Source organism: Quercus robur, chromosome 2 (genome assembly GCF_932294415.1).
Source record: "Quercus robur chromosome 2, dhQueRobu3.1, whole genome shotgun sequence".
Taxonomy (NCBI): domain Eukaryota; kingdom Viridiplantae; phylum Streptophyta; class Magnoliopsida; order Fagales; family Fagaceae; genus Quercus; species Quercus robur.
In genome coordinates this window covers 18,033,777-18,043,475 of record NC_065535.1, presented here as the reverse complement: position 1 = coordinate 18,043,475, position 9,699 = coordinate 18,033,777, and positions in this window count along the sequence as shown.

Here is a 9,699-nt window from a genome sequence, read left to right as displayed (position 1 = left end):
ACAGGCTTAATTTCTAATCGTTCCAATTTTTTTTTCCACATGTCACTCATTTATTTAAAAATTTGAGAAAATAAGAGATTTCTAACTGGAGGTGAGTTGCTCCCTATAAAGTTAGGTGTGGAGCAATTTTTTTTTTTTTTTTTTTTTGGCTACTCAACAATTTAGCCTAAAGAGTATTTGTAAACCCATATGTGAGTAGTGAGTGCTCTTAAAATCCTTTCCCCTCAACCCTGCCTCCAAATTTTAGGGACCACATTTCAAATATAACCTACATCATACTTTTTTATTTTTGTCAATTCTACTAAAGTATTCATTATCGATTCCATTTGTTGGAAAGTAACTTGTGCTAGCTCCATGAAAAGGATGTTGCATAACGGGCATATGTAACAATTCTCTAACATAGGGTGGATCTCACAAATGTGAAACCCACTCCTTATGAGAGGAAGTTACTTATACCCATTAGAGCAGGCCTCTTATAGGGATATGGATCTCAAACTTGTGTAGGCCACGTGTTCGTGAGAGGCTTGTTACATGAAGCAAGTACAAGAGATAATTTTTGCAATTATAGATTGTAGATCCTACAAAACATAGGACAAAAAAAAAAATGCAAGTGGCCAATTTTATAAGAAGATGATATTGTGTATATAAGTCCGGCTTGCCTCAAGTAGTACTTAAACCTATTCTTTTAACGTGATGTTGCCACATCACCTACTATCCAATCCTATGGTGGAGATTAAAACACATTGCCGCCTCTTTTTTACTCAGAAATTCACAAAACAGAGAACCTTATGCTAGTTAAGGTTTAAATAGTAAGAGCATTAGCATTGGAGAATGCTAATGCTATATCTAAGACCAATTTGACATTTTAAGCTTTAAAATCCTTTGCATCAGACAATGCTAAACTCAACTATTGCAAATTTTTTTGCAATAGTGCTACAGTACAATTCTAAAGATAGAATTGTACTGTAGCAAGTATTCTAAAAAAAAATACTTTTTTATTGCCTTATGCCAACGGACCCTCCTTCAACAACAGGACTTCCTATTGTCCAACAAAATCACAGAAAATTCCAGACCATGCCCAACGGACCCTCCCTCAACAACACCGCCGAACTTCCTACTTTCCAACAAAATCACAGAAAATTCCAGACCAAACTCGCTGCCTCTCTCTCTCTCTCATGAAACCAACATAAAACCCCACTCTCTCAACCCAACTCCATCACAAACAACCCAAATCAATAACCAACGTCCTCCACTGCGAGCTCCGCCACAAACCCAACTTCAGCTTCAAGCACAGAACCCAATCATCGATGAAACCAACGTTTAAGGCTCAAGCACCAAACCCAATCGCACCACCAAGCACCACAGTGGCTCAGTTTTTCCGGTGGGTTGCAATCCGGCGGTTCTGTGGGTGCTTTTTTTTTTTTGGCGTGGCTGACGGCGTGGGTCATTGTGGTGGTTGTGGTTTTTTTTTTTTTTTTTTTTTTTTTGCTGTGACAGGTGCCTAAAGGGGTTGTGGGTTGTGGTTGGGTCTGGTGATGATTTTTTTTAATGGGTTTGCTCCGGTGGGTTTCAAATTGACGGCATGGGCTGATGGGTTTTTGGTGCCGTGGCTGTGGTTGTGGTTGTTGATGGTTTGAGGTGCCGTGGCTGTGGTTGTTGATGGGTTGAGGTGCCGTGGCTGTGGTTGTTGATGGATTGATCGGTGGCTTGAGTTGATCGGTGGCTTGGGTTTTTGGTGCCGTGGATCGGTGGCTTGAGTTGATCAGTGGCTTGGGTTTTTGGTGCCGTGGCTGTGGTTGTTGATGCTTGTGTGTTGCTAGAGGTTGAGGGAGAAGTAGAGGAAAAAAAATGGTTGGAAAGCCTAGGAAATATGGGTCTGACAAAAATGGGCAGTTATAAAGAAATAATAAAGAAATATTAAAAATTAATATTTTAATAGAAATAGAGTTTTGGGATGTAGAAGTATTGTAAAATAAGATGGTATAATGATAAAGTGTGTTTTTAAAATGGTAAAATAGAATAGCATTAGCATTTTCCAATGCTAATGCTCTTAGACTTAAAATACTATTTTACCACCCAAGTTCTCCCCCTTCTTTTCTATTATTTTTTTGGCCCTGACGACCAAATCATGGAACAACAAGAACTTAAAATTGCAGCGAACTAAATACAACCATGGTTGTAGACTTGTAGTAATCCCATTGGAAAACACATATTTTTTCTCTTTGGTAAATAACAAGATCAGAAACTTCACAACTTATAAACAAAAACTGATGATTGCAGCGTATTAGACACAACCATGGTAATCCAAACTATCTCCCTCTAAAACAAAGTGTTGTAGTTGCAACAAGAACTCTTCACATCTTCCTACAAAAGCATATACGATATTGCTATAATCAAGGCCAAAATGCACCTGGTATGCCTTTTTTGTAAACTCAAACTGGAGCTACTGATAATAGCTTAAAAAGTGTAATATTATCTTAATTTTGATAGGCATTATCACATCTATTTGTGTTTATTCTCACACTTACACATAAATATGAGAGTTTAATATACTTATTATCAGGGACGGACCTGGTCTAAAGGGGCCCAGGCCCCCCCTGACCTTTAAAAAAAAAAAAAATTAGTAGGAATATATGAATGAAATTAGATACTCACATACAACTTCGGCCCCCCCTCTCTCCAAAATCTAGGCCCCCACAATAGAACAAATCGTAATAAGAAAAACCTTCAAATAGAATAAAATTTTGGTCTAAACAAAAAAGCATACACAATATAATCATACCACAAATCTGAAATAACAAAATAGAAATCACAAATTCCCAATTTCACCCATTTAAATTTCTCTCCCTCAATCTCACTCTCTCAACTCTTATTCTTCCTCTAACAACTGTCGTTTTTTACATGAATCCTTATGCTTCTTCAGTTCTTCTTGCCTGGACTGTCATACTATTATGGTTGATGTTGTCTGCAGTTTGAACAACAAAAATCCTCCTTTATTTATTTATTTTTTTTCTTCTTTGGCTTAGATTTCTCTAGACATGGCAAAACGGGCGGGTCGGGTTCGGGTCAAGTCAATTAGGTTGCGGGTCAAAACAGGTCATTTTTAAATGGGTCAATCAGGTCGCGGATCCAGTCGAGTCGCAGGATGGGTCGAGTTGACCCATATTTTTCAAACAAGTTTTTTTTTTTTTTTTTGAAATAGATGCAATCTGTCAATTGTTTATGAGTTTCTTAACTGTGATTAGATTCTCACTGGTGATACTGTTACCACTTACCAATTACCACTAAACACTTTATACCCAAATTTGAACTTTTATTCTAGCTTTCTAGAAGCTAATCTTGGTATAATTTTCGATCTGTTTAAAGTAGGAAGAGAAAATGAAGGTGGCAAGTAAAGAATGACAAATTATAATGGAGTACATAACATATTAAGTAAAGAAGAATAAGTAAATATTTTATAAGAATTACACCTCAATCTCAATCTACTCAATGTTAGTAGACGTGGCAAAACGGGTGGGTTGGGTCGGGTTAAATCGGGTCATTTTTAAACGAGTCAATCGGGTCGAGTCAGAAAAGTCTAACCCGTTTTGCTATGTCTAGATTTCTCCACCAGTTTGCTAAATCCTCCTCCATTATTTTCTTTCTTCTACTTCGATTTCTCCACCAACGCACTATCTCTTTGTTTTCTTAAGAGGTTTTTTACTTTCCCTATATCTACTTTTAAGCTTTTGGTAAAAAATGTCAGACACAAATGTGGTTTTTACTATTGTATTTTGTCCAAGAGTCCATCTACTCTACACGTGGGATTTACTTCTCCACATCTTTCTTTTTCCTACCTTTTATCTATTTTGTTTTTCATATTAATGAGTTGTGATAGAAATCAAAATGTGTCTTGTGCAATATATTATTAAGTTAGATATGTGAATTTATGGCTTAAAAATAGATTATATGAATTTACAATTTTTAAAAGCTCTTAAATATATATATTTTTTAAAGTGGGGTTCTAATTTATAAGCAAATTAAATATAATATATATATATAAAGCGATAACTCTAAAAGGTACATTAGGATTGATTGGTACCCAAATATATCATTTTTTTTCTTCTTAACTCAACTTAAATGACCTTAGTATGAAATTGACCTTTTTGCTTCGGGCCCTCCCAAGTTCAAATCCTGAGTCCGTCCCTTCTTATTACGTATATTTTTTCACTTGTAGAAGATTAAAACTAATGAGCTAAGCATGCAGACATGAATCCAAGAGAATCCAAAGGTGAAAGATTAATTTAGAAGTGTGTTTTGAAGAATTCAATGAGTCAAAGATGTGTGGAAACATAAAAAGAAAGAGAGTAATTCGTTTGAACTAAAGTTGGAAAAAATCTTGACATGGAAATATTCTGACCAGTTTTGGTATTTTGGTCATATATTTTTACTCCAATATCAGATTGACTTGATTCTTGCAGTGACGGAAAGAGGACTTGAAGATCTAAAACTTTGTAGTTTACAAAAACTTTGTTTTTAGGGTATTGAATGTTATATATATTAAAGGGGGTACAAGGGCAGCCACGTTTTTTGCTGCTGGGAAACCTTATTTTTCATAAATTTTTTATAGTTTTTATTTTCTTTGAAAGCCTAAGAGCCTAAGCTAGGGTTAGGAGTAAATTCCCAGAGTTGTAAGTTGTCCATTATTCAATCCAAACATGTTTTTCAAGTTTTGATTATTGAAATCAATTGTTCTCTTTTCATAATTGTTTTGTTAGACTGATATTTAATTTCTAATTCTTTCATAAGTCTATTCTTGAATTTTCTTATTATTAGAATAGGGTTTTATAATCTCTCTAGTAAAACGTAATAATCTTGTTAGATATTACTTTTGTCATAGTATTGCCTTTAAGGTATGCAATGTTCTTGAGTTTTTCTAGCAAAATTATTATTTTCTAGACTAAATTGTTGGAACAATTGATGAATAAAATCAGCTAAAGAGAGTTTATTAATGGACAAAGTTTAGCTACAAAATTTGTTGTAGCCTTAGGCTACAAACTCACTCAATAAAATAAATATTAGTGCATATTTTGAAAATCTAATCGTTGAATTTCATGTTCTTTACGCTCTTAATACACATGTCAATTTTTGTGTCAATCGGATATTATTTACTATATATTCTATAATCTTATATTTCATGCATAATTTTAAATAACAAAAGCTTGCAATTTAAAAATTTATTGATGACATAGTTATTGATCTTTAATTTTCTTGAAATTTTGCAAATATGGAGGATATAAGAAGAAGATGTAATCCAATGATGGATTTGTCAAAATTCACCTCCAATAAAAAGATATTGAGTAAGTTTGTAGCCAAAAGCTACAATCAATTTTGTAGCTAAACTTTGTCCTTTATTAATAAAGCTTATTTCTAAATCTTCCAACCGGATAGTTTATGTGTTTCCTTACCGATTGTGTATTAAATTGGATTGGTATTGAATGCTTCACAATATTGGTGGACAAACCCTAATACCCTAGTGATTTTAATTATTAAAATTTTACCAAACTTTTTTGGTACTAGTTTCAATCATATTTTCTATATATTATTGGTCCTTTTAATGTTTTCTTGTTTTCTTTTTCTCAGTGAAACTACAATTTTAGCTACACTACAATTTCCAACCAACCAACCAAGGAAATAGAGTATCCCATGTTTTTGGTTCTCAATTGCCGATACGTTACTGCGAAATTTGAATTTTGAAGTTACGGAAACCACATAGTAGGCATTCTTTGAGGAGTGGATATCGGATAACGTGAGTGAGTGGCCCTATATATCCGCTACACTACCATACCATACCGTTTTATAGGGGTGCAAATACTACGATATTAACTGCACATTAACACGCCTCACAGTGTCCCACTCTCTACTCTTACAATCATAAAACCTCTTTCTTATTTTTACCGATACAGAGTCGAAGTCGAAAAGTTGAAAGAAAAGAGGAAAGAGGATAATCAGTATAGAACTCAGTTCCTCGATGCTGCCTGACGGTAACACAGGTCAGGTTGATCAATAATTGTTCTATCTTCTATGCTTATATCAAAGTCACTGTTTTTCATTCTTGTCATTTTGAGTTTTGCTTTCCTGTTTTGCAATTGATATGTATTTTATTTTTCCTTGTTCTCTTTGACTGCGATTCAAAGTAATTTTTTGAATGTGACAGTTTTTAGTGAGATTAGTTTTATGTCAAGAGTCTTATAACTCGACTGATATCTCTTGGTGATTCTAACGGAGATGACCAAAGTCTAAAATTCAAATTTCTCTCCTTTGGGAAAAAAATAAAATAAAATAAAAAACTTTTGCGCACTTTTACTACTAAATTAGAGAAGAATTAGGAAGTCAACCTTTAACCCCAAGGGCTTTATGGGTTTGTCATTAAGTATGAACTCCTAGGCTAAGAGCAACAATTAGGGTTAATTAGTATCAAACTATCAATTGGGACTCTTTATCAAAATCTATACTGAGAAACACGCCTATTACATGTGTTTGACTACGGCTTTTATGTGAGTGCATGTGTGCAGATTTCTCTTAATGTTGATATATACATGATGGCCTAAGCTTTACTTTGGTTAGATATACGTATGTTTGATACAACTTATTTTTCAACTTTTTGAAAATGTGTTATTTGAAATAAGTTATACCAAGAAAAAGTGAAGTTTTTAAAAATTCAACAAAATTGAAACAAGAAGATATCAATTTTATAAAATACATTTGTGGGAACGCCTTGATGCCGACAAACACAATAAGTGTGTATATAGTATATTCCTATTGATTTGTGAGATTGATTTTGTTTTCCCTTTTTTCCAAAACAATAGCGCACGCCTTAGCCATGATGAGTCATTTTTCTGCCATGAAGACTTTGGAGGATCTGAATTTTGAGAGCTGGACAAAGTGGAAAACCGATTTGCAAATTGTACTTGGTTTATTGGACCTAGATATTGCTCTTTACAAAGAAAAACCAACCGATGCAGCTGAATATGAAACATGGGAGAAAAGTAATCGCTTAAGCCTTTTGATTATGAAAGCCAAGATTGATTTTGGTATTCGCGGTCTTGTGCATGACAGTACTGGCAGTGCCAAACAATTTTTTGATGCTCTTGAGGCTTTATTTATGAAAATGGAGAAAGATGAGGTCTATTCACTCTATCGCAAGTTAGCAAGTATGAAGTTTGATGGTGAAGGGAGTGTCATTGAACACATTAAGAAGATGGCCAGTATTTACTCAAGGTTGAGAGCTGTGAATTTTATGGGTTTCTCTGATGATTCTTATCTTGTTACAATGGCTGTGGATTCTCTTCTTCCTCCACATTTTTCGTATCTGCAACTTGAATATGAACGTAGTAAAAAGAATTTGGGATTGCACGAACTTTTTTCCTATTGTGCAATACTAGAAATGGATCATGATAAAGCTGAAGAGAAAAATGTTAGCGATGCATCTTTTGAAAGAGAGCAATCAGGATATACAAGTGACAATGACAGTAGGAAAAGGGCTAAAACTCGATGTTTTTCCTGTGGGGAGATAGGGCACAAGAGATGGAATTGCCCCAACTGATGGGAAAAAAGGTAACAGTTTTTACATTCTATTATATGTGACATGATGCTCAATTTCTTTAAATAAGCTATTGTGACAATCACCTCCCTTGCTTAAAATGTATCAAAATTAATGAAAGAAGAGTTGTATGTGTATAATCATTGCAATATTTTTATTTCAAGTGATGCTTTAATGGATTTTCACTTTTTTTTTTCCTGGCTGTTCAGGGATTATGAGGCCATCCCACAGACAAATGGAGGGTGATTTCTGGGTGTGTTGGCTGCAAGGTGTTAGTTTTTTTTTTGTGCAATTCTAGACGGTATAAACTATTAGTACTTCCTACCTAAATTTTAAGATGGAGTTTGTTTATATATATTTGTTTTTCAATTTTTTATATGAGCAATTTTCATTTAAATTAGATTGTTTGTAAAGTTGTTAGTGTGTGGTAGTGAATTAGTGCGAGGTAATTAATCAAACCATAATATTTCTCTCACATATAATAACTTCTCTTGGAGGATGGTCTTGTTTCACAAATGCTATATTTGTTTGGGTTAGAGAGAAACCGGTTTTGGGTAAGGTTGTTGGTTTTAGGGTTGATATATCCATTCATACAGATTTGTATATTCCCTAGGGATGCAAATTTGGCTATAAATACTAGGAGTCTCATTTGCATCCTGGCACGATTTATTTTCTCTATGGACACAAGGGTATAGTATGTGATTATCACCTTAATGAGACTACCATTCATGTTTGGGACCAACAAAAGTTAAGCGATTATAATTGACATCACTGCCAGCAATAAGTGAATTTTTTTGAATGGGGATTATAGTTCTTGCTATGGGGCCTCATTGCAATGCAAATTTGAGATTTTATAATGCAAAATGAAGATTAGTGATAAAAGAAGGGTTGATATGGGATTGTGACACATGAAAATCAGAATTTTGCAACAATAAAATTGAAAGACATAGGAAAGTAAAAGTTAGGAACCCAGGAATCAGCACATAGACTTGCTTGGAGTTAGCACCAAGCGAGGAAAACCCATTAGGAGTTAGTACCTAGAATTGTTTGGAGTCGGTACATAAAATCAAAACAAATTGTCATTCATCAAAATCATCATTAGAAAGGAGTACAATAATTTGCTTATACAGGAATACAAAACCCTAATTTTAATTGGTGTAGGAAAACTTACTTATTAAATGATAAAAATACCCTAGTCTTTTGAAATGAAAATAAAATTTCCTAAAATAAAAATACAATTGATATCAAAAAATAAATTAACTGAAATATAATAAAATCTTTCTTGTACATCAAGCATCATAATGTAGCACATGTCGAAATAGATGTGGGGAAAGAAATTATGTTTTGTATAATATCGTGAGGATACATATATAACATCATATTTGTTAAATTATGAACGACATTAGTATAATTACCGACAGTTTTTTCGTTACCAATTCTCATCATGGCTGCCCTTTTTACTGACTAGAAATTGATTGGTTTGAATAACTCATCGATGGGTTTTGAGGAACAGTTTATGAACAATAAAATAAAATTAACAATTTGATCAACTAGATTATATCTCAATGGTTTTTTAAAGTGAACTCCAAAAACAATTTGCTAGGGACCTAGGCAAATGTAATTAGTAATTAGGACTCATTAACACATAAAAAATTGAATAATGAGCACTCACTCCACTTAACGGGGCTTTGGAAAGTGGAAACTTGCCAAGGGAGGTTCCTTATGAGGATTGGTCCATCAATATAATAAGATTGGTCCATCAATATAATAAGATAAGGCCCACTTTCCTAAATCATGGGCCGTGCTATTACTTTTTTGTTTTTTTTTCTTTCTTTCTTTTTTAATTTCAACTAAACAAGGCACTGAAATTCACTAGAATTCTTAGGGGATTTTCTAGGAAAATTCCGGTATCTATAATCTAACGAATGATTTATTGATTATTATAAATTTTGTCACCTTATTAACATTTAAATAAATACTAATTGACATTTGACACTATTTTGATATCCATTCCATTTAAGATATTAAACATGTGATCAAAAACCTTATAACTCAACTAATTTACTGTCTCATTGCAACTATCGAATTATCATAAAAAAGAAGAAAAAAATATATAT